This window comes from Tursiops truncatus, chromosome 5, assembly GCF_011762595.2.
Source record: "Tursiops truncatus isolate mTurTru1 chromosome 5, mTurTru1.mat.Y, whole genome shotgun sequence".
NCBI lineage: Eukaryota > Metazoa > Chordata > Mammalia > Artiodactyla > Delphinidae > Tursiops > Tursiops truncatus.
This window is the reverse complement of record NC_047038.1, coordinates 100,689,155-100,715,645: the sequence shown is the minus strand read 5'-3', so window position 1 is coordinate 100,715,645 and position 26,491 is coordinate 100,689,155. Positions and strand designations below refer to the sequence as shown.

General features: G+C 38.6%; 1 protein-coding gene across 7 annotated transcripts in view; it reads right to left on the bottom strand.

The window, feature by feature from the left end:
- ARHGAP24 (Rho GTPase activating protein 24) overlaps positions 1 to 26,491 on the bottom strand; it is a 775,519-nt gene that overhangs the window by 198,731 nt on the left and 550,297 nt on the right. Inside the window, exon 1 of one of the 7 annotated variants that reach the window (XM_073805429.1) lies at positions 10,666 to 10,909. The exons of 5 other annotated variants lie outside the window; for them this stretch is intronic. The gene's annotated coding sequence lies outside the window, so the exon portion shown is untranslated. Of the gene's footprint in view, positions 1 to 10,636; positions 10,910 to 26,491 lie in introns of those variants that run through there. One more of the 7 variants, XM_019926669.3, reaches the window with a different exon arrangement.

The window sequence follows — 26,491 nt, the reverse complement described above, 5'->3', positions numbered from 1 at the left end:
GTGAAAATTCAGTATTTATTCTTTGAGTAAACTGTAAACTCCTCAGAAAGTCAGTAAGTGATTTTTTCCTTTCTGTATGGAGCCCTTAGACTTGGAGCAGATATTACTTTTTGGGCAGCTTAGCTGTGCTTTAAGAACTTGGGTAAGGATCACTCATTTACCAGTATGGGCTCAGTTTATAAGGCACTTTTAGACAGGCAACAATCGTGAGCAAATCACCAAAATTTCAGCATTTGCTCCGTATCACTTAAGAGAACACCAGTGAGGAATAGAAAGATAACAGATGTTTCTGGTCCTTAGAGATCAGAATTTGGATGAAATGGAAACTAAAATATGAAGCTCTATTAAGCTGTCTCATGCAGAGATTCTCCTATAAGATTATTCTTTTCATTTCCTAGTCCTCTCACTTCTACGCTCAAGCTCAACACAGGTCAAAGCCTACACTTTGCCTTTCTGGCCTTGATATGTCTCCCACTTCAAAGAAAAACAAGAATAGCGTAATAAGATTACAAACCATTACTTCCACACTAGCATTTTCTATAGCAACACAGACAAAAAAGTAATTGGTTTAAGTTTTAAAAAAAATGATCTCTGTAGAAGGAAGTAATGGATGTTGGTTTACAAAGTCAGGTGTATAAAGTGTAACTTCTTATTCTTTTATACTATCAAGTGACTGAAGCTTAATCTTGGTTAATCCAGGGCCCTCACTTTCTCGGGAGCAAACATCTAGGGTTCCATGTCTGGGATGGGGGAGAGTGGCAAAGTGGTCTGTGGTCATCATCCTCTGCACACACGGACATCTCTGAGATGCTGATTTCTACCTTCCTGGTCTGTTCCTGGACTTCAGTCCACAGGCCCAGGGAATAAGTCCTCTTTGTCCTGGCTCCTGGCTTCTGCAGGTTTGACTCTCATGTTGCCCCTTCTCTTCTCCTCCTGGCTGCATTGAGGGCGTGGGGATAAGCTGGGAGGCTGTTTTGGATATGTTTGCCTAGATACTCATGTCTAATGACCTGGCACCACACAGAGCAGCACTAAAAAATGATTCATTTTATAACCTTCATGCACTTCATATAGGAAGTGATTCACAGATTCCTCTACGTTCCCCCAGTCATATCCAGGTTTTCAGGTCTGTCTCCCATGTGTCCAGCTCAGGGAGTGGGAGAGAGGGTGGCAGAACATGGAGCCCTTACTTGGAACCCACCATCGTCCAAGCATCTAATGTCCCTTTGCTTCCCTCTGATGTTTCCCTTTGGTCCCACTACCATGAGAATCATTATCTGATCTTGGGGATGGAATAAAGGATCTGTTTTATTTTGTTGTTGTTGTTATAATTTAAACTGGATCCTGAGGATTTACGGAGTTAGCTTTTTGAAACTCAAAAGCTGTTACAAACAAAAATATCCAAAACATTTCTTTCTGAATTATCCCTTTCCTGAGGCAATATTTGTAATAAAAACAAATGGAATTTGAGCGAATATAAGGGGATAGACCATGAATGAATATCTCAAACTACTTCTTGAATGTCAGCACTGAGTCTAAGCCTCCATCATATAAAGGGATTGCCGAAACTCTCACAAATGGTGAAGAAGCTAAAATAAACAAATTTTAATAAAACTAACCCTAACCCTAACCTGAATGGCAAAATGAGTGAAGGTGGCAAAAAAAAAAGCTCATCTGCTTTATCATGAAATCTGAGTAAATATGAAATAAAATATATAGAGAGCAAAAACCTGGAATATTCTACCCAGAGGGAAAAAGAAGCAAGCTCATATTCTCTTGCCTGTGTCTTTTTACTTTCCAGTTGACTAACCAGATGTCTAGTGAGACAGGTTGGCCCATCCTTTAACATATCATTATATGGGAAAACCTTGCACATGATTTATGTACCTTTGTAACAACAAGACTAGAGTAATATCGGGCCCCTAAATTTGGCGTCTGCCTGTCAGGCACTGTACTGTACACTGGTCAAAAAACCTGTAAGACAAAGCCCCTGGCCTCCAGGAGCTCGGAGTATAGCAGAGCTAGGGAAGTAGACCAGTAAGTAAGAAGTTAAAGTGCAAAGCAATGGAAGCCATAGCAGAGTGCTGTGGGATTAAAGGGTACGGATGGAATCAGGGAGACCATCTAAGAAGAGGTAGTGATTTCTAGAAAGACAAGACTGAGGAACTATGGTCTAGGCTGAAAGACCGCCTATGTGTGGCAAATAACACAAAGGGGAGGCTGCAGAGATGCTGACTCCAGGTGTTCATATGAGAAGATGGCAGAGATGGGGACAAACCTGACAGGAGGGAAACATTCACTCTTATCAAGTTAGTTATCCTGAGCCATTTCCTCCAATCTCTGTGTGTGTTCATAAGCAATACAGGTTTTCATATCATAAAACTGCCATAACATAATGTTCATACTATTTTGAAATGTACATGTATATCTCTGACACACAGAGCTTTACTGCAGAGAGCACTGTGGAGCATTGGAAGTTGCACTTTGGGGATAATTCATAAATATTTCATTATTCTAGTTGGTATGTATGTCCCTAATTCCCATTTCAGGAGTTAAAGAAGTTTAAAGTCAAGTGCTTGGAAGGCTTTCTCTACCAAAAAGCAGTTCCTGTGAATGGATCTCTAATATACATACTAGAGTGAACGAGTCCTGCTGACACAGAAAGATAGAGGGAGGAGAGAAGACTCAGGCTTATTCTATGTAATGTTGAGACTGTTCAATGAATTAATATTCCAAGAAGTTGCCAGCATAACTGTAAGGTAGATGTTCTTATAGAGGAAACATGTTCTAGATTTGCTTTATGATCATGGATAAGTCACATAGCCTACTTTGGACTGTTTTGGTCATTTGACATATGGGGGGGCTCAATTACAAGATCTTTAAGATCCCATCCAACTTCCCTATTATATGATTTAGGCAACTTCCATTTATAAGTAATTAATGAGCTGATTAAGGACATGAAATAAGCCACAGAACCCTTTGATGCTAAGAAAGAGTCTAAGTCCTCTGACAGAAATAACTTAGCAGTCTCTGGGGGAAAGCACTAAAGGAGACACTAGCATAGCTTTTAAAAAACCCATATTGGATACAAGGGCAAATGGTCAGTTTATCTATCCAAAGTGACAGACATGTATCAATTTGGAAAAACTAAATTAACTCATTGCTTGCGGTTAAAACTATAGTGAAATAATATTCATGGCATACATCTGAAAACCCTTAATCATTACTTTGGAGTATTTCTGATCAAATTTGACCATGTCACTGCATGGAATTTTAACTTCAAAGAAAGAGAAGCAGTATGCAAATGAGGCAGGGAGCCTACTATCAAAAAACCTAGGATAGACTTCTGGCTACTCCACTTGTTTGCTTTGTGACTATAAGGTTGAGTCGTAAAGAATAAAGAAAACCACATATAAATGTAAAAGAAAAGTGTTTATTTCCATCATGTAGTTCGTAGTTATTAAAAAAGAAAAAAACCCACTTTGTTTAACTTTTCTTGCTCTCCTTTCTTAAAAGAAAATAATGGGACAGGAGATGCCTTTGTCTCAAAATGAAATGCAACACCCACTTACCTTTGTTTTACCATCACTTGCAATTGGGCTAAGATCATTGGTATTATCTGGGTTTAACTTTAGTGTGGGTTTCTTCAAAAAACCAAATTGAACTCATGAAGAATAAAACAGTTTCTTTAAGATTAATTGAAAAAAAATGGAAAAAAAAAGATTAATTGGATTTCACTTTTTAAGGATGTTTAGTGTAAATATAATAAAATTTGCTCTTTTGAGTATTGAAGGAAGGAAGGAATGTGCGGGAAGTGTACAGAGCACTAGCTAGAACTTATGCACGTTAGCCATTTTTGGAACCCTTATTTTATGTGAGAAAATGAAAACTTAGAAATATTAAGTAACTTGCATAGGATGATACCTGTAAATTGTGCCAGGGCTGGGCCTCAAGTCCTGAAATTCAGCTCCATAGCCCTTGCTCTTAACCCTCTACTAAGAACTCACTGAAAAATTGAGGGAGAATATACATATATATCTCTTCTAAATTGCCAGTAGTGTGGAAGATGGACCGGAGTGGTAAAGTATTAGGGAGATAATTAAATTCTGAGCAAGATGGTGGCCATGAGAATGAAGAGGAAAAAATGCTGGGAATACACATTTTTTAATTCTATAATCACCATCACCTGACTGTATAGGAAGTGAGGAAGGAGATAAAGATGAAGGGCTGGTTTGAGCTGGGGTAAGATAAGGAGTTTGAAGCACTGGAATACCTCCATTGCTGGAGACAGCATTGTATAGGAGGCTCTGACTAGCAGGGCAACTACGTAAGGTTGTACAGACAAGTTGGGGCTGAGATACAGCCCAGTTCCCTGCCAAGTCAAAGCATTGTGCATCCAGAGGAAGGGGACCTTTATTATAACTTGTATAAAGTATGGATTAGAAGAGGTCTTGCTGACCAGATCTCTAGATTGGCCTTTAAGTTGAAGCCGTGAGACTGGATGCAATCTTCTGAGGAAGAAAGTATAATGGGGGGAAATAAAACAAACACACAAGGAGGTGGGAAGAAGACAGGAGCCCTCTGAAGAGAGTGAAGAAAAAAGAAATGGAAGTACAGGCCAGTACAAGATCCCTAACATCTCACGACAGAAATATTTCAAGAAGAGGAAATAGTATAAATGGTAGAAAAAGCAGAGGTGGGCACAAGGATAAGAAGCTGTTGGATTTAACCATTAATTAACCATCATTAGCAACCTCTGAGAGAAATTTTCAGTATTGTGATAGAAATAAATGCCAAACTGCAAAGAGTTATAGAGTCAGAGGGAGGCGAGGAAGCAGAGGCAGAAAATGCAAATTCTTCTTGGCACCAAGAAGAGAAAGCTTGGTTGAGAAAGCTGAGTGTGTATTTGTTTAGTGTAGCAGAGGCTTGAACATTGGTTGTACCCTGAGGAAAAGCAAAGGTGCAAGTAAAAGGATATAATTTATGAAGTAAGGCCTGGTTTCATCTTCATAAATATTTTGTTTAAAAGTTCCATAAACACCAGTGGCCCAGGAAATTCTTTAGCAAATACTCATTAATGAAATGACAGCTATTTAAAAATGTTCCCATAGCTATTATATGTTTATCACCCCTTGTGTAATAAAGACTTCTGGCATGGAATTTTGAGTTCTTTCTTTAGTATGAGAACTCTTCCGTTCCCTGAGGATTTTCAGAGAATAGGGTACATGGTTGACCTCTTACTCAGACAGAAGGAAATTATGCTTTCACCTCTTGCCCCTGAATAAATTTATCGCCCAGTCATTACTTCTTCTGGATGAATATAGAAATTAGACTGAAAGCTGGAAGCCTGGATTCTAGATGAGTAATATTTCCGGACTTAGTTCTCCTACTCTGTAAAAAGAGAGATTTGGACTTGCTAATTTCTAAGTCATTACAGCTCTAAAATAATCAAATGAACAAAAATCATATGTAAATGAATGCTTACCCTTATTTTGTTTATCAAAGAACACACTGAAACAACATGGGTTCCCAAAGATGGGGGCACATATTCTATTATGTACGGTATAGTCATAGAATGGAATATTATACACTTGTCAATTATCTATTTTCCAAAGTGTTCTGAATGATATAGAAAAAGTTGCCAATAAAATGTTACATGAAATAGGTGGAAATCAAATGTGCAGTGTTAAGCCAATTTTGTAAAAATAAGATGAAACAAAATGTTGGTACTGTATTATGTACATAGATACAGAAAGAAGTCTCACAATAGGAATTAATCTTCTAGAGAGTGGAATTGGTGAGAATAATTTATTTTGTCACTCTCTTTATAACCATTATAATTGTTAACTCCCTTGTGAGTTGGGAAAGGCATTTTACATTTGAGGTTTACAAGAAGGTTGTTTTCACTTCCACTGTATTCAACTCTACTTACAATGTTTTCATGTGTGGAGAAGGAGGACCTATAAGTGCCGTCTTCCCTGCTGGACTAGCACCATGTTGCAGAGAAGGACCACAGAAGACACGCTTGATATTAAACATATTCAAAAGCAAGCAGGTTGGAGATAGAAGCTACAGAAACATGAAAATTGCTCCTTAGAATTACTATTATTTTTTGTTAGTTTGGAAAGATGTCAGTGTTTGCCTAGATCTTTCTAACTTATATAATCTTTAAAGTTTTTTTTTAAATTTTAAGATCACCAAAATAATATTTGGCTTGTAAAATTGTCTTAGACTCAGACACATTTATTTATTCTTCTAATTTCCTACTGTCTCCCCACAAAATATATATATATATATAATATTAATACAATCAAATGCTAGCAACATCTGCTGTAGCAAATGTATTATAAATCCCACAGTACCTTCAGCAAAATAAACCAAACAAAAAAGGGGTAGGGCTTCCCTGGTGGCGCAGTGGTTGAGAGTCCGCCTGCCGATGTAGGGGACACCGGTTCGTGCCCTGGTCCGGGAAGATCCCACATGCCACGGAGCGGCTGGGCCCGTGAGCCATGGCCGCTGAGCCTGCGCGTCCGGAGCCTGTGCTCCGCAACGGGAAAGGGGTAAAGGAAAATGGCTGAAACCTCCGTGTCCTCCAACTCTGCTTTTTAAATTATTTTTGACAATAGGCACCTGATGCTTTTTCTTCATAGAAATGTACAGTTCCAAATTACTGTGTGCTAACAGCAATTTCCTAATTTGTTAAATGGCATTGTCTAATGAAGTTTTCATGTTTTAGCATGACCCAGCAGTAAACTAAATAACAAATACTCCAATAATAAAATATGAAGTAAAACATATGGTTTTAGTATCATGTTATTTGTTAATACCGTTTTAAGTTATATTCATTCAACAAACACTTATTGCATGACTAAGACATACCAAAAGAACCTTAGTCTTTGACCACATCACCTTTTAAATTCTCTAGAAGTACCAATTTAGTACATTAAACAAAGGCCAATATATAAGGATGTAGTTCAGTCAGTTTGAGCATCTCTTCTTTCCTGAGAGGTTGTAATTGAAAATAAACTAAATGCAGATTTTTATGGGAACAAATCAATTATCTCTCTGTTCAGCAATTTAGGAAATATCAACAGCTTCTCTCCCTAGCTCACAACCTACAGCATTAAGCTTGACAGCCCCTTGGAACACATACATCTTGCTCACTGAATTCTAGTTCATGAGGGGCTAGCTTCTGAGACTTCTGGAGAATCCTCACGAGGTTATGTTAAAAAGGATCCTTACAAGGCATTATCAGTGAACACTGTCATGTGTTAATTTATTTTAGCTTTTTCTTCCTTTACTAGTTTGATAAAGCATTTTCTAAATAGAAGTCTTCCCAAGTGTGTATTCCTAATGGCATTAAGTTTTCAGGGATTTTTTTTTTTTTTTTTTTTTTTTTGCGGTACGAGGGCCTCTCACTGTTGTGGCCTCTCCCGTTGCAGAGCACAGGCTCCGGATGCGCAGGCTCAGCGGCCATGGCTCACGGGCCCAGCCGCTCTGCGGCATGGGGGAATCCCCCTGGACCAGGGCACGAACCCGCGTCCCCTGCATCGGCAGGCGGACTCTCAACCACTGCGCCACCAGGGAAGCCCTCAGGGATTTTACGTTTAGATGTTGTGGTAATATAGTTCTCATGCAAAATATGCATCATATATAAAATTTCCTAATTAGGTATGAATGTGAAAATTAAATTCTGATTAACCTGAAATAGTCAAGTAAGGGAAACCTTCATCATATTGACTTAAAATAACAATAGTATACTTTCAAATTTAAAGCGTTATGTTTCAATTAGAATATCATTTTATTTTAAAATAACTCATGCCATTTAACTGAAAGAAGGAGGGAGGGAAAAATCTCTATCTTTTAGACAATGTTTCTAAATTTATGTAGACCCTAAATTCACTGTTGCAGACAAAAGGCAGTCCTTAATTCATTGTTTCAAACAGAAAGACTTTGTCATATACACCACAAGATGCTTTAACACCTAGAACAATTCTACGGTGACTAGGAGAAATCTGTATTTAAAAAAACAGCTTAAGTTTAAAAAGGGCCTCCAATACAAAAGGCCTCACAATGTAGTTCTATACAAAGCTCTATGATCAAGTCATTAGCAGTGGATTCTAATTAAAGTTGGAATGTAGAATTGCCCTGGACTCAGCTTATAGCTTCACGTATCTGTCTAATATACCCAGTTTTAATATTTTTCTTGTGTAGAATAGAATTATCAAGATCATTGAGAAACCAGTGATTCATTTTGCTCTGAAATGCACAACATAAAAAATATTGGAAGATAAGAAAACATATATTCAGCTACTAAATTCAATGCTTTACAGTATTTTCAGCTTAAAAAAAAGCTGCAAGAGAAGATGCAGTTAAAGAAACCAAGATATTATTGAGACAATTAGCCTTGCATTCCTCTTTTTTCCCTAAAGTATCATCACCACACAGAAGAATTGCATAGACTAGATGATGATGATTTTTTTTCCTTTTCTCTCTTTCCTACAAAGCAGTATTATGCTATTTCCCAGTCATACATGCATGTGAATAGCATATGTGTGAATGGGACTAAAATAGAATACATAGTACTTGATTAATATTAATTAATATTATAGACCCCTTGGGATTTGGCTAGTCACTGATTCCTTGACACATGTCTCCAATAACTGTATAAAAAGCAGAACAGGGCTTCCCTGGTGGCGCAATGGTTAAGAATCTGCCTGCCAATGCGGGGGACATGGGTTCGAGCCCTGGTCCGGGAAGATCCCACATGCCATGGAGCAACTAAGCCCGTGCGCCACAACTACTGAGCCTGCGCTCTAGAGCCCGTGAGCCTCAGCTACTGAAGCCCGTGAGCCACAGCTACTGAAGCCCGTGCGCCTAGAGCCCGTGCTCCACAACAAGAGAAGCCACTGCAATGATAAGTGTGTGCACCACAACGAAGAGCAGCCCCTGCTCGCCATAACTAGAGAAAGCCTGTGCACAGCAACAGAGACCCAGTACAGCCAAAAATAAATAAATAAAATAAGTAAATTTTTTTTTTAAAAAAAAAGCAGAACAAATAGCACTTTCTGTATTTGATGCAGGAATGAGGTAGTTATCCCAGAGCCACTTCCATGACAACACAACTAAGAACTTGGACATAAACCAAGTCTCCTAAGCACCTAAAATAGATGTCACTGTGTCTACGTACTTTGGTTCTACACTTTCCTCATAAAAGATTCTCTTGGGGTCTTCAGATAAAGTTATTGTCTCTCATTCCTTCCATAATTTTTTATAAACTTGTTTGTTTTCTGGTTTCCTTGTGCACAGCACAAATGAAATAATAATTACAAAGGGATGGTTGAGGCTGAAGACAGTTGTTAGAGAATGCAAACTGTCCACATCAGTAGGTAATGAAATCCCATTTCCATATGGATGGTGGACACACACATAAAAAATGTCCTATAAGAATAATATAACAAGTTTTAAAAGCATAGTAATTATGTGACCTTTTGACATAAGAATAGGCTTACACACCACAGAATAGAGCCCCCAAGTATTATTATATTATAGAATAATTCCATTATGTGTATTCATGACGAGAATACCGAGCAATTCAGAAAACATTAAATTGAATTTAGTCTCCTCCAGAGAGATAGCAAAATATATAGTGGATTTCAGAAAGATGACTCTCCAAAAATGGCTAAATCCTTTCTAAAACTTTTGGAGTTTTCAGTGGTAGACTTGTAAGATTTCTTTCTGGAAAGTCCACAGATAGAGAACTCCTTTTATTGACCAGCAGCAAATACTATGTATTAGTTAACCAGGCCTCTGGGGAAAGAGTGACATCTCAGATGACAGTGGTACAAGGGGTCTTTTCTGTCCACTCCACTGCCACGTGGGCTATTCCTCTTCTTCTGCTCCGAAAGCCCCTCCATAGCTCAGTGATTTAAAATCTTATGGCAAACATCACTCTTAGAAATGTTGTCCCTTTAAGGTGGATGAGCTTAACAAGATAAACTTCATTTAAAAAAAAGCAGGCTTACCAGAATTTTTAAAGATAAATGGGGGTAAAGGGAAGGAAGGGTTAAAATTAACAAGTATAGAAACAAACTAAAGATAAAACCCCAATTCAAAAGCTTGTGTTTTCCAGGTCAGACCCACCAAGCTGTAATGAGGTCAGGGAGCCTCGACTGAGCCAAAGTGCCTAGAGCTGCCCTGTGCTGGTCCTCTTATCTGATTGGCTATATAGGTTTTATACTTGAAGCTGATGATGCATTAACCAATCTCTGCCCCCCCTCCCCCCAGGTCAAGAGCATTCTGTAATATTAAAGCATATCCCTCTTTATTTGATATGAACAATAAAACATAAAAACCACCCATGACAAGAAGAAACAAAGGACAAAGTTAAACTAAGCTTCAAAATAAAATAACAACAATTATTAGGTTCCTGAAAACAAAACTAAACAAAATCTGAGCAGCTTCAACCACCAACAGCTACAAAACAATACTAAAGAGCTAAAGAGCTAAGATATTTTAGAGTGTGTTTTCTCTCAGAATAGAGGCAAAGTGGGAGAAAAAGGTCAAATGACCACAGAATACTTGTGCCCGAAACAAATGAACCCTGAAGGAGATTTCAGTGAGTAAAAAACAGTACCTTATAAGTAACTGGTCTTGTCTACTCACAGCTGTTTCCAGTGCCGACTCTTGTTTAACTGTCTACTGACTTCAGTTTAAAGTTAATTCTGTTGGCAAAAAAGTACAGAGCTTGTCTGGAAAATGCTGTTTGGACATAAACCATTCCTTTCAAAGCGGTGGTAGCTGTAGTTAAGTTTTCTTGTAGAGGGGGATATAAACCCTTCCTGTAGCTAATTTTATTCCTCCTCCTTCCCCTCAGACTTAGTCAGTATCCTCCTATCCCATATATTGAAGAAAGAGACTAGGAGGGAAGAAAAAAAAAAAAAAAAAAAAAAAAAAAAACTGCCAGGAAATATACCTTAAATAATGTAGTATTTGAGCATTCAGAAAAAAGACAAAAATTTTTTTTAAAAAGAAAAGGAGAATTACAATTGAGAAGCGTAGAAAGCACAACAGGATCTTAAATATAATTTAATCCAATGCCCTCATTTTATAAATAATGAAACTGATGCCCAGAGAAAACATGATTTGTGCAAGGTCACTCACATAGCTCATTCGTGCCAGCTAAGAATAGTTACCAGGTTTCACAATTCCCAATTCAATGCTTTTTCTACTACGCTAGTGTACCTGAGGGGAAATGGTTTAGCTTTTTCCTCTGTATCCTTGTATAATACCCAAATGAGCTGGCAGGATGAGTAACACAATTACAGTGTGAGAACAATCTGTCCTCAGAAAAAAAAATTTCCCTCCACTTTAAAATCCTTAAGAGTGAAAGTCTCTCTATAATGCCTAATTTCTTTTATACTTAGGAAATAATCTTTCCACTGATGATTTTCCAGAATATTTTTATGACTCAGGAGTTGCCATTTTTCAGGGGATGTGAACATCCCTTAGTGCTTACAGAGAACTACTTCTGAAAGGGATGGACCTGTGACAGGTGTTCAGTATTTCTACCCAGTATCAGTGGTATTGTTACATGGCTCTCGAATGGGAAACACATTACTATTACCAAAAATCTCCACTTCAAATTTGTCAGAAAAATTTTTACCACACATACAAGTTTATTCTTGACTATTATTTATTATACATGACCAAATAATTATAAAAGTATACTTTTTAAAATGAAAATTGGATTAGATTTTTTGAAACATGTTTTCCAAAATGCTGAGTAATTAATGCATACAGTATCATTTTTACAACACTGACGAATAAGCAATTCATATTCAGAACACGTAAATGCTGAGAGAGAAATCTCGTAAAACCAAGTGCTTCTTGACACAATGGCACAATCCTATTCTCCTTTTATTCTGAACTGTCTGATTGTGCTCTATGCAAAGGGAAATTCCACAGACATTAACATCTAATCTACATTTATACGTAACACTAATATGTCAAATATGACAAGTTTGACACACTGATATGTATTTCTTGGGCTTACTAAAAGTTTTCCATATTTTCCTTTTATTTCTTTTTTGATTTGAACATTTTGCCTGTTGTCTGTTAGAAAAGGCAGAAAGGAAGCGTGAGTAAAACTTTGAAAGAGAAGTAGGCTGTGAGGAGACACACAGAGATTTAGATGGATTCAGGGTTGTTGAGCGGACTCAGGAAAAAAGGTGTAGAGAGAAGTCACATACCAGCAGGTTGTTTAGAACAGAAGTGGGCTGAGCCACAGACAATAGATTATAGGTATTGACTTCAGGAACCAAAGTCTCTCAAAATAGGTTAAGCAAAGAAAGAACCAGCAATTTTGGTGACCAGTGCAAGCAACAGGAAATTGGCCCTCAAACTTACTTTGTAATTCATGACATGGTTCCTTTCTACGAATTGGGAGGGAAGCAAGCGCTGTCAATATGTGAAATTCAGCACGATCTAAAATAGCACAGTGATATATGACCATTTAAAACTTTTTTGTCCCTTTATATTTAGGACCCTTGGACATACTCCAGGTTGCCCTACACTGGGCATGCTCTGAATTTCAGAATACTAAGGTAGTTTAGAGGGGAAGAGTCACTGTGTTATGAAGACGGAATCTGTGGAGTTGAATTCCACTGATGGGAGAAGTACTTACGGCAGAGGTGAACTCCAGGGCAGACTGTATTAACACAGACAAGGCAGTCGGAATTCTCTAACTCTTGATCTCCTCCTCCTTTTCAGGTTTACAGTAACGTAAGAAGAAAGCTTGTACTAAAGAATCCCAGAGAGCAGTTTTGTGATAGCAGTGAAGGGAAGTGAATGCATGAACAGTTATTAGATTATTCTATGCTTGGGAGAAGTTTTCATACATGGAAGTTTTTAACAGGCCCAGGGGACTGATGCACATAAAAAATCTCAAGCATTAACCTTCTTAAACCAATTCCAGTACATGCTTACTTGGTTGCCCATTTCCTCTCACAATCCAGTCTCCTAGCAGCAGCCAGAGTAATTATTCCCCTCTTCCTCTCCTCTGCTGGTTTCTATCATTCCCTGCTACATATCATCCAATGGTTTTCCATCATTACTCTCCTTCATCCCTTCCAATGGTTTCCCATTATCCCCTGGTTCATAGGGTCCAATAGTTTCCCATCATTCCCTGTTTCATCCCTATAAGTTTCCCACTGCCCTTCGTATAAATCCAAATGCCTAACCATAGCCTCCTAGGCTCTTCATCATTTCGCCCCTGTTTATCTTTCCTGCTGCTTTCCTAACCTGTTGTTCCATCTGTCTAGCATGTTCCTCCCTCATATCTTCACAGAACTATCCCCCTTCTCAGCACTCAAAGCTCATCTCAAATGCTTCCTCTCAGCTTCCAGGAAGATGGCGGAAGAGTAAGACGTGGAGATCATCTTCCTCCCCACAGATACACCAGAAATACATCCACACGTGGAACAACTCCTACAGAACACCTACTGAACGCTGGCAGAAGACCACAGACCTCCCAAAAGGCAAGAAACCCCCCACGTACCTGGGTAGGGCAAAAGAAAAAAGAATAAACAGAGACAAAAGAATAGGGACGGTACCTGCACAAGTGGGAGGGAGCTGTGAAGGAGGAAAGGATTCCACACACTAGGAAGCCCCTTCGCGGGCGGAGACTGCGGGTGGTGGAGGGGGAAAGCTTTGAGCTGCGGAGGAGAGCACAGCCACAGGGGTGCGGAGGGCAAAGCGGAGAGATTCCCGCACAGGGGATCAGTGCTGACCAGCACTCACCAGCCTGAGAGGCTTGTCTGGTCACCTGCCGGGGCGGGCGGGGCTGGGAGCTGAGGCTCGGGCTTCAGTCGGAGCGCAGGGAGAGGACTGGGGTTGGCGGCGTGAACACAGCCTGCAGGGGGATAGTGCCCCACGGCTAGCCGGGAGGCAGTCCGGGGAAAAGCCTGGACTTGCCAAAGAGGCAAGAGACTTTTTCTTACCTCTTTGTTTCCTGATACGCGAGGAGAGGGGATTAAGAGCGTTGCTTAAAGGAGCTCCAGAGACGGGCGCGAGCCGCGGCTAAAAGCGCGGACCCCAGAGACGGGCATGAGACGCTAAGGCTGCTGCTGCCGCCACCAAGAAAGCCTGTGTGCGAGCACAGCTCACTCTCCACACCCCACTTCCGGGGAGCCTGTGCAGCCCTCCACTGCCAGGGTCCCGGGATCCAGGGACAACTTCCCCGGGAGAACACACGGTGCGCCTCAGGCTGGTGCAACGTCATGCGGGCCTCTGCCGCCGCAGGCCCGCCCCGCACTCCGTGCCCCTCCCTCCCCCCAGCCTGAGTGAGCCATAGGCCCCGAATCAGCGGCTCCTTTAACCCCGTCCTGTCTGAGCGAAGAACAGACGGTCTCTGGCGACGCAGAGGCGGGGCCAAATCCAAAGCTGAACCCCGGGAGCTGTGAGAACAAAGAAGAGAAAGGGAAATCTTTCCCAGCAGCCTCAGGAGCAGCGGATTAAAGCTCCACAATCAACTTGATGTACCATGCATCTGTGGAATACATGAATAGACAACGAATCATCCCAAATTAAGGAGGTGGACTTTGAGAGCAATATTTATGATTGTTTCCCCTTTTCCTCTTTTTGTGAGTGTGTGTGTCTATGCCTCTGTGTGAGATTTTATCTGTATAGCTTTGCTTCCACCATTTGTCCTAGGGTTCTATCCGTCCGCTTTCTTGTTTTATTTTAATAATTTTTTTATTTTAATTATTTTATTTTATTTTACTTTATCTTCTTTCTTTCTTTCTTTCCTTCCTTCCCTCCTTTAGACAACGAATCATCCCAAATTGAGGCGGTGGACTTTGAGAGCAGAATTTATTATTTTTTCCCCTTCTCCTCTTTTTGTGAGTGTGTATGTATATGCTTCTGTGTGAGATTTTGTCTGTATAGCTTTGCTTCCACCATTTGTCTTAGGGTTCTATCCGTCCGTTCTTTTGTGTTTTTTTAAATTTTTTTCTTAATAATTATTTTTTATTTCAATAACTTTATTGTATTTTATCTTACTTTTTTTTACTTTATCTTCTTTCTTTCTTTTTTCCTTCCTTCCCTCCTTCCTTCCTCCCTCCCTCCCTCCTTTCTTTCTTTCTTTCTTTCTTGTTCTACTAATTCTTTCTTTCTACTTTGTCTCCCTTTTATTTTGAGCCGTGTGGATGAAAGGCTCTTGGTGCTGCAACCAGCAGTCAGTGCTGTGCCTCTGAGGTGGGAGAGCCAACTTCAGGACACTGGTCCACAAGAGACCTCCCAGCTACACATAATATCAAACAGCGAAAATCTCCCAGAGATCTCCATCTCAACAGCAGCCCCCAGCTTAACTCAACGACCAGCAAGCTACAGTGCTGGACATCCTATGCCAAACAACTAGCAAGACAGGGACACAACCCCACCCATTAGCAGAGAGGCTGCCTAAAATCATAATAAGTCCACAGACACCCCAAAACACAACACCACACGTGGACCTGCCCACCAGAAAGACAAGATCCAGCCTCATCCACCAGAACGCAGGCACTAGTCCCCTCCACCAGGAAGCCTACACAACCCACTGAACCAACCTTAGCCACTGGGGACAGACAACAAAAACAATGGAACTACGAACGTGCAGCCTGCAAAAAGGAGACCCAAAACAGTAATATAAGCAAAATGAGAAGACAGGAAAACACACAGAAGATGAAGGAGCAAGATAAAAACCCACTAGACCTAACAAATGAAGAAGAACTAGACAGTCTACCTGAAAAAGAATTCAGAATAATGATAGTAAAGATGATCCAAAATCTTGGAAATAGAATAGAGAAAATGCAAGAAACATTTAACAACGACCTAGAAGAGCTAAAGATGAAACAAACAATGATGAACAACACAATAAATGAAATTAAAAATACTCTAGGGATTCCCTGATGGCGGAGTGGTTGGGAGTCTGCCTGACGACGCAGGGGACGCGGGATTGTGCCCCAGTCCGGGAGGATCCCACATGCCGCGGAGAGGCTGGGCCCGTGAGCCATGGCCACTGAGCCTGCGCATCCGGAGCCTGTGCTCCGCAACGGGGGAGGCCACAGCAGTGAGAGGCCCGCGTACGGCAAAATAAAAAAAAAACAAAAATACTCTAGATGGGATCAATAGCAGAATAACTGAGGCAGAAGAACGAATAAGTGACCTGGAAGATAAAATAGTGGAAATAACTACTGCAGAGCAGAATAAAGAAAAAAGAATGAAAAGAACTGAGGACAGTCTCAGAGACCTCTGGGACAACATTAAACACACCAACATTTGAATTATACGGGTTCCAGAAGAAGAAGAGAAAAAGAAAGGTACTGAGAAAATATTTGAAGAGATTACAGTTGAAAACTTCCCTAATATGGGAAAGGAAATAGTCAATCAAGTCCAGGAAGCACAGAGAGTCCCATACAGGATAAATCCAAGGAGAAATATGCCATGACACATATTAATCAAACTGTCAAAAATTAAATACAAAGAAAACATATTAAAAGCAGCAAGGGAAAAACAACAAATAACACACAAGGGAATCGCCATAAGGTTAAGAGCTGATCTTTCAGCAGAAACTCTGCAAGCCAGAAGGGACTGGCAGGACATATTTAAAGTGATGAAGGAGAAGAACCTGCAACCAAGATTACTCTACCCAGCAAGGATCTCATTCAGATTTGATGGAGAAATTAAAACCTTTACAGACAAGCAAAAGCTGAGAGAGTTCAGCACCTCCAAACCAGCTTTACAACAACTGCGAAAGGAACTTCTCTAGGCAAGAAACACAAGAGAAGGAAAAGACCTACAATAATGAACCCAAAACAATTAAGAAAATGGGAATAGGAATATACATATTGATAATTATCTTAAATGTAAATGGACTAAATGCTCCCAGCAAAAGACACAGATTGGCTGAATGGATATAAAAACAAGACCCATATATTTGCTGTCTACAAGAGACCCACTTCAGACCTAGAGACACATACAGACTGAAAGTAAGGGGATGGAAAAAGATATTTCATGCAAATGGAAACCAAAAGAAAGCTGGAGTAGCAATTCTCATATCAGACAAAGTAGACTTTAAAATAAAGACTATTAGAAGAGACAAAGAAGAATACTACATAATGATCAAGGGATCGATCCAAGAAGAAGATTTAACAGTTGTAAATATTTATGCACTCAACATAGGAGCACCTCAATACATAAGGCGAATACTAACAGCCATAAAAGGGGAAATCGACAGTAACACATTCATAGTAGGGGACTTTAACAGCCCACTTTCACCAATGGACAGATCATCCAAAATGAAAATAAATAAGGAAACACAAGCTTTAAATGATACATTAAACAAGATGGACTTAATTGATATTTATAGGACATTCCATCCAAAAACAACAGAATACACATTTTTCTCAGGTGCTCATGGAACATTCTCCAGGATAGATCATATCTTGGGTCACAAATCAAGCCTTGGTGTATTTAAGAAAATCGAAATTGTATCAAGTATCTTTTCCGACCACAACGCTATGAGACTAGATATCAATTACAGGAAAAGATCTGTAAAAAATACAAACACATGGAGGCTAAACAATACACGACTTAATAACGAAGTGATCACTGAAGACGTCAAAGAGGAAATCAAAAAATACATAGAAACAAATGACAATGGAGACACGACGACCCAAAATCTATGGGATGCACAAAAGCAGTTCTATGATGGAAGTTTATAGCAATACAATCCTATTTTAAGAAACAGGAAACATCTTGAATAAACAACCTAACCTTGCACCTAAAGCAATTAGAGAAAGAAGAACAAAAAACCCCCAAAGTTAGCAGAAGGAAAGAAATCATAAAACTCATATCAGAAATAAATGAAAAAGAAATGAAGGAAATGATAGCAAAGATCAATAAAACTGAAAGCTGGTTCTTTGAGAAGATAAAAAAATTGATAAACCATTAGCCAGACTCATCAAGAAAAACGGGAGAAGACTCAAATCAATAGAATTAGAAATGAAAAAGGAGAAGTAACAAATGACACTACAGAAATACAAAAGATCATGAGAGATTACTACAAGCAACTCTATGCCAATAAAATGGACAACCTGGAAGAAATGGACAAATTCTTAGAAATGCACAACCTGCCAAGACTGAATCAGGAAGAAATAGAAAATCTGAACAGACCAATCACAAGCACTGAAATTGAAACTGTGATTAAAAATCTTCCAACAAACAAAAGTCCAGGACCAGATGGCTTCACAGGCAAATTCTATCACATGTTTAGAGAAGAGCTAACATATACCCTTCTCAAACTCTTCCAAAATATAGCAGAGGGAGGAACACTCCCAAAGCCATTCTATGAGGCCACCATCACCCTGATACCAAAACCAGACAAGGATATCACAAAGAAAGAAAGCTACAGCCCAATATCACTGATGAACATAGATGCAAAAATCCTCAACACAATACTAGCAAACAGAATCCAACAGCACATTAAACAGATCATACACCATGATCAAGTGGGGTTTATTCCAGGAATTCAAGGATTCTTCAATGTACGCAAATCAATCAACATGATACACGATATTAACAAATTGAAGGAGAAAAACCATATGATCATCTCAATAGATGCAGAGAAAGTTTTCGACAAAATTCAACACCCATTTATGATAAAAACCCTGCAGAAAGTAGGCATAGAGGGAACTTTCCTCAACATAATAAAGGCCATATATGACAAACCCACAGCCAACATCCTCAATGGTGAAAAACTGAAAGCATTTCCACTAAGATCAGGAACAAGACAAGGTTGCCCACTCTCACCACTCTTATTCAACATAGTTTTGGAAATATTAGCCACAGCAATCAGAGAAGAAAAGGAAATAAAAGGAATCCAAATTGGAAAAGAAGAAGTAAAGTTGTCACTGTTTGCAGATGACATGATACTATACATAGAGAATCCTAAAGATGCTACCAGAAAACTACTAGAGCTAATCAATGAATTTGGTAAAGTAGCAGGATATAAAATTAATGCACAGAAATCTCTGGCATTCCTGTACATTAATGATGAAAAATCTGAAAGTGAAATCAAGAAAACACTCCCATTTACCATTGCAACAAAAAGAATAAAATGTCTGGGAATAAACCTACCTAAGGAGACAAAAGACCTGTATGCAGAAAATTATAAGACACTGATGAAAGAAATTAAAGATGATACAAATAGATGGAGAGATATACCATGTTCTTGGATTGGAAGAATCAACATTGTGAAAATGACTCTACTACCCAAAGCAATCTACAGATTCAATGCAATCCCTATCAAACTACCCCTGGCATTTTTCACAGAAGTAGAACAAAAAATTTCACAATTTGTATGGAAACACAAAAGACCCCAAATAGCCAAAGCAATCTTGAGAACAAAAAACGGAGCTGGAGGAATCAGGCTCCTTGACTTCAGACTATACTACAAAGCTACAGTAAACAAGACGGTATGGTACTGGCACAAAAACAGATAGATAGATCAATGGAACAGAATAGAAAGCCCAGAGATAAATCCATGCACATATGTTCACCTTATCTTTGATAAAGGAGGCAGGAATGTACAGTGGAGAAAGGACAGCCTCTTCAATAAGTAGTGCTGGGAAAACTGGACAGGTACATGTAAAAGGATGAGATTAGATCACTCCCTAACACCATACAGAAAAATAAGCTCAAAATGGATTAAAGACCTAAATGTAAGGCCAGAAACTATCAAACTCTTAGAGGAAAACATAGGCAGAACACTCTATGACATAAATCACAGCAAGATCCTTTTTGACCCACCTCCTAGAGGAATGGAAATAAAATCAAAAATAAATGGGACCTAATGAAACTTCAAAGCTTTTGCACAGCAAAGGAAACCTTAAACAAGACCAAAAGACAACCCTCAGAATGGGAGAAAGTATTTTCAAATGAAACAACTGGCAAAGGATTAATCTAAACTTTACAAGCAGCTCATGCAGCTCAATAACAAAAAACCAAACAACCCAATCCAAAAATGGGCAGAAGACCTAAAAAGACATTTCTCCAAAGAAGATACGCCGACTGCCAACAAACACATGAAAGAATGCTCAACATCATTAAACATTATAGAAATGCAAATCAAAACTACAGTGTGATATCATTTCACACCAGTCAGAATGGCCATCATAAAAAAATCTACAAACAATAAATGCTGGAGAGGGTGTGGAGAAAAGGGAACACTCTTGCACTGTTGGTGGGAATGTAAATTGATACAGCCACTGTGGAGAACAGTATGGAGGTTCCTTAAAAAACTACAAATAGAACTACCATATGACCAAGCAACCCTACTGGGCATATACCCTGAGAAAACCATAATTCAAAAAGAGGCACATACCAAAATGTTCATTGCAGCTCTATTTACTATAGCCCGGAGATGGAAACAACCTAAGTGTCCATGATTGGATGAATGGATAAAGAAGATGTGGCACATGTATACTGGAATATTACTCCAGTATTCCATAATAATGGAATATTACTCAGCCATAAAAAGAAATGACATTGAGCTATTTGTAATGAGGTGGAGAGACCTAGAGTCTGTCATACAGAGTGAAGTAAGTCTGAAAGAGAAAGGCAAATACCATATGCTAACACATATATATGGAATTTAAGGGAAAAAAATGTCATGAAGAACCTAGGGGTAAGACAGGAATAAAGACACAGACCTACTAGAGAATAGACTTGAGGATATGGGGAGGGGGAAGGGTGAGCTGTGACAAAGCGAGAGAGAGGCATGGACATATATACGCTACCAAACGTAAGGTAGATAGCTAGTGGGAAGCAGCCACATAGCCCAGGGAGATCAGCTCGGTGCTTTGTGACCACCTAGAGGGTGGGATAAGGAGGGTGGGAGGGAGAGAGACACAAGAGGGAAGAGATATGGGAACATATGTATTTGTATAACTGATTCACTTTGTTATAAAGCAGAAACTAACACACCATTGTAAAGCAATTATACTCCAATAAAGATGTAAAAAAAAAAAAAAAAGAGCATGACCCACAAACAATAAATCCCAAAAAAAAAAAAAAAAAAAAAAAAAAGAACAACAACAACAACAAAAATCCTTCCTCCCCAGAAAAAGAATTTCCTGACCACTCTGGCTCACCATCTTCCCCACCACATACACTTACTCTCTCTACCTCATTTCCCTATTTTGGTTTTTCTTTATAGCACTTACCACTATCCAAAATTGTCTTTGGTTCTTTTTTACTTATTCATTAATTTCATTAGTTAGTTTAAATATGTTTACTTTATGTCCTCTAGAATAAGTTTTATACCATCAGAATTGTATCAGAAGTTATAAATAAGATCAGAAACATAAGATTTAGGCTTTTAAAACCTCATTATTCTCAGTGTTCAGAACAGTATCAACTATAATATAGGTCTTTGATAAATATTTCTTGAATGTATTATTTATATTCCTGCCTGGGTTACTACTCTTCAGTCAACAATCATCTAACCCAAGTCCATAAGCGTGAGGGCAAAGACTAATCCACCTTTACAACTGACAGAACCCTGCAAATCTCCTTGTGGCTCAGAAGCTAGGCATCCCGGAAATAAAGAAAGAGCCCCTGTTGGGCTCTAGGCATGTAGTTGTATCTATACAAGGGGCCTTTAAACCCTTGAATTTTCTTAACACAAAGGCCAGAATGTCTCCTTGACTTGCCAGAATATCCTTCATGGATATATGCACCTAACTAGGTATGGGGGTTTTTTTGCTGGAAGGTCCTAAGAGCTTCCAGATATCTCCTTTTTCTCCTGAACTCTACAGTAATTGCACTTATTAAAATAGCAGATATCCTAATTCTATCCTTTTCAGGTGGTTTCAAGAAACTGCTCTCAGCTGCCAACTCTTCAGGAGCAGAAGTTAAATCCTTGCATTTACAACATATGTTTTTTAAATGAAAAGGGGGAAGACTAAATAATTTTAGAGAGGTGAGCTCACAGATAATTTCATCTCCCATCTCAGTTCTCCTCCACACTGATTCAGAGCTCTCCAGTGAGCTGTAAATTAGATTTCCTCTCCTGTCTCATGTCCTACTGCTTCCTAATTACCTGTTTTAGTGAGTCAGCCTTTCTGGGTCCTGGGACTCAGATGTATTGTGGGTGATGTGACTGGCTAAACACACTCTGGGTCCAGTCACATCAGAAAGGTGTTTTGTGATGGCAGGCAAAGAGAGGGCGATCCTTTGTTTGAAAGAGAATGATTCTTCCCAGGCACCACAGCATCTATCCCCCTAGGACACCCTGGTAGAGGAAATTTCTTGCTTGAACACCGTTACCACTCAGTGGCAAATAACATCATTTTAAATTGCTATGGAAAAAAGTACCCTTCTCTTATGGTACTGATTAAATATTAATTTAAGTACATAGGTACCATTTATTTAGTCAATAAATCAAAGCTGCAAATAGTTTTTGATTGCCTTCTATAGACAGGGCCTTGTGCTCGGTCATGAGAGCTGTATAATTATTCCTTGCTATATCATGGGATAATAATATTTCTTTATCCAGAATACAAAATTTCCTAGGAATATAAGGTGTAAGTTTCTTCTTTCATCCCCTCCTTTCTTCCTCTCTTCCCTTCTTTCCTTCCTTCAATTTATTGAAGCCCACATTTATTGAGTTCATATAATGTGCAATGTTTGAGTATAAAGAAAAATACGAAATCCAGTATGGGGAGAGATTTACCTTTTGGAGGTGGAAGAAGTCTACACACTTGGGAAATCAGTATAAAATTATAGGAGAGCACATTAGAGTAGCATGGAATCAAGAAGGTAAGTGACCGAAGAAGGCTTCCTTGAGGAGATGAAACCAAAGCACATTTTGAATGCAGAAGGAAAGGAAAAGGACTAACATTCCAGGCAGGAGACAGGACATACTTGGGCCACTTCAAGTAGTTCTACAGAGATGGAATGTAGAATGAATGACAGACTAATAGATAAAATATGCAGGAAGAAATATAGGCAAAAGCCAGAGTCAGGAATTGGGGTTTTATCCTGAAGACAATGGGTAGCTACAGAAGGATTTTAAACATGGGATATTTTGCTTTTAGAATGTTAAGTGGAGAAAGAATTTAGGAAAAAGTGATCTAAAGGACTACTTAAGAGGATCTTTCTTTATCCAGTTAAGACATCATGATGGTCTGGAATTAGGCAGTAGGGATAGAAAGATAGAGATGGCCTCAAAAGATATTTAAATTGTTCCATAGGTAGGAGATGTAGGAAAGGCAAACTTACTTCCAAAATTTCCATAAAATCATTACAGAAAAATGTATACAGTATTAGAATTGCATGAAAATGTAGTAAATCCTCATTACATAAAAGACACTTTTCATAAGTTCTCTCCATTTACAGAATAGGAAGCTGAGGCACGCAGCTTGAAAGAGTGATAGCAGAATTTGAAATCATGTCCATGTGGCCACAAAGCCCATATTCTTTACACTAAATTTTCTGTCCCTTTTAGGAGATCATAGATTTTTAAACTTGGATGATTAGGCTTGAAGAGATTGGAATATAATTTGGCAGGATCTTAAAAGATTCCTTAGGAAGAACTGTTTAGGTTTTTCTAGGTATAAGCGTGTTCAGATTTGAGACCCAACACACAAACAATTGTATTTGCATTGTTTCTACGGAACTATATGTTTTTCTCCCTGCAAAGCACAAACCCTTCATCAAATTCCTCTTGATAACCTAATCATTTTAAGCCTAAAAGATCTATTCACACTCTATAAAAGGATAGTCAGTTGAAACCAAAATGAAAGTGGACTTGGCAGATATCCTAGTTTAATCAAGTCAAATATTGAGTTTTGAGTAGAATGGAGTTTGAAAGAAAAATCATTTTCAATGAATCTAGGAAGGGAAGAGGTAAAACTCTTAAGACATTGAAAACAGAAAGGGGCAGACAGCTCAAACAGGAAAAAAAATGCTGAGATTTGCTTTAAAGTTGGAGTAGGAAAATTCCTTCTCTAGCATATTTTACATCCACTGTAGGTAGGATAACCATATATTTCACTATCCAAAACTTGACTCTTTGAGAATAAAAGGAGGCACTCATTAATTACAATGGGATAGCAGATAAAAACCAGGACTCTTATAGACAAACCTGGATATACACCACCCTACCTAGAGGTTGGCATTAAACCTGCCTTTCAGATGATGATAGTATCAAAACTGAGGTCAGAGGTTTTAGAGTAACTGGCTCCTAAAACGAGGCAAGATTTTTAAAAAGTGAAGGATTTTTACACAACTTGGACAAGGAGTACAATATATATAAAACAGCCAGATCGACTGAACCATTTGGGATATATTAATCTTTCAGTTCCATAGTATATTTTATTAAAAAATTATATGGAACAATGAAAAGTGACACCTCATTATAAGAGAGTCACAGAAAACAAGTATATAGTGTCTAGTCTCCCATATAAAGTGATGAATTCACATAAACATTTTGGCTATAAAATATAAGAATCTTAGTTTAGATGAGTGCCCCTAGATATTTTGATTATTTAATAAGCACAGGCTTATTTTTCAATGCATTAACCATCAGTGAGTCAATATGGATAAATACAAAACTCAGTCAAATCTCAATCCACTCTCCTGCTCCACTCCTGGATTTTTTTCTTAGATGAAGATATCCTTCCTTATATGGCAAAGTTCCTAACTAAGCTGCACAAAAGGAAGAATCGGCATAGCGTGGGAAGCTAACATTCCCAGGTACAGACAGGAGATATCAGTCACAACCAATTAGTTTTCCAACCTTGGTTTTGTCAGCAATTAGCTGTGTGACCTTGGACAAAACACTTCACTGGGGCTTAGTTTTTGCCTATACAAAATGAGAGGATTTAGTTAGAGTACCTTGGAGGTTCTTTCCGATGTGAAGTTCAACTATTCTCTGAGGTAATTATCTCCCATATGTTTTAAATATGTTTAAGGTTTATTTATCTATGAGGACTGGGAAGATATCTGCTGTATCATAAGAAAATTAAAACAGCCAGTTATTGAAAAAACAACTGCAATGGTAACACCAATGTTGAGTTTTTTAAGATTCCCAAGAATAAAAATGTAGGCAGTGGGGAGACATTTTATTTTTCAGTGTATAATAGGAGGACTGTTAGTATTTTCTTATGGGAGGAGTCATCAGATATATTGCCAAACCACATTGTGCTTAATAATTTTTAAATATTAAACTTCTTTGGGATCCCCAAACACACTGAGGATCAAGCTTCCTGAGTTTATACAGAAAAAAAGATTTCTCTCAGAAGTGTAGAGCTGCTTCCTGACTTTGTCATTTCTCACAAGAAAAGAATGAACCCACATTTACAAGACAGAGTGTTGAAAATGAATAGAGGAGGCGCCTCCCTGGGCTGTAGTCTTTGACAAGTTCCTAGATACATAAGCATGGTTCAAAAAATAATAAAAACAAAGTGCCCATCAATCCTGTGCTATTGGATCTCAGGCTTCAATGCCACCAAATACAAGGAAGTCAGACTTTTTCCTCGTATTATTTTGATTCCTTTTCAATGCAGAAGTAACATATTTCCTTATAAACAATACAAACAGTAATGAAGATGAATATAATGTAAAATTTACGGTTCCTACCACCTCAATTCTATCCTATTCTTAAGGATTAACCATTGTCAACAGTTTGTTGTGCATCCACCCAGATTATCTGTCCATCCATCCATCTACATCTGTTCACATACACGTATATTTGCACACATACATACATATATATATCCACAAATCTGTTTTTCAAAAGAAAACATTATCTTTATTTACCCCAATTTTTGGAAGTTACAAATTTGTTTAACTTTAGAGACAAGCAAGTAAGCATAATAACAAATGTGTCTTCTTTTGTCTTCATAAAATCTCTTTCCTCTATCCTTAATACCTTGGACTTATCTACAAAACTTCTCAGGTGGCTAAGAAAAATAAATGCCATATTTTACTGTCAGTCAAAAAGCTTAACAAAATGACTACCTAATAAATGTTTACTGATTTGAATGAATGAATGAATCACACCAAGGACCCTAATCTCATCAATGTGGCAGAAGCTTCCAGGAACTAGTCACATGTGAATTGACTTCCCTAGTATCCATTCCTCTTTTTATCAAGTGTTCAAGAATTGCTTATTTGAATATCTCTTAAGGATTGTTTTTGTGTGAAGATGTGTCTGTTTCAAATCTGAATACTGTATGTTTCTTCATCACTATATGGCCACTAATCAATAAAAAGTCTTACTTGAATAGATCCGTCTCCTTCATCAAAAATTGGCCCTTGCAGTGTTTCCTCCATCATTTTAATCAACACATTGTTGGGTCTATTAATCCCAGCATTTGAGATTAAGAGATGTCAATGCATATTTCCCACAGTTCTAGGGGAAAAAAGCACTCCCATAGGCCAGTTT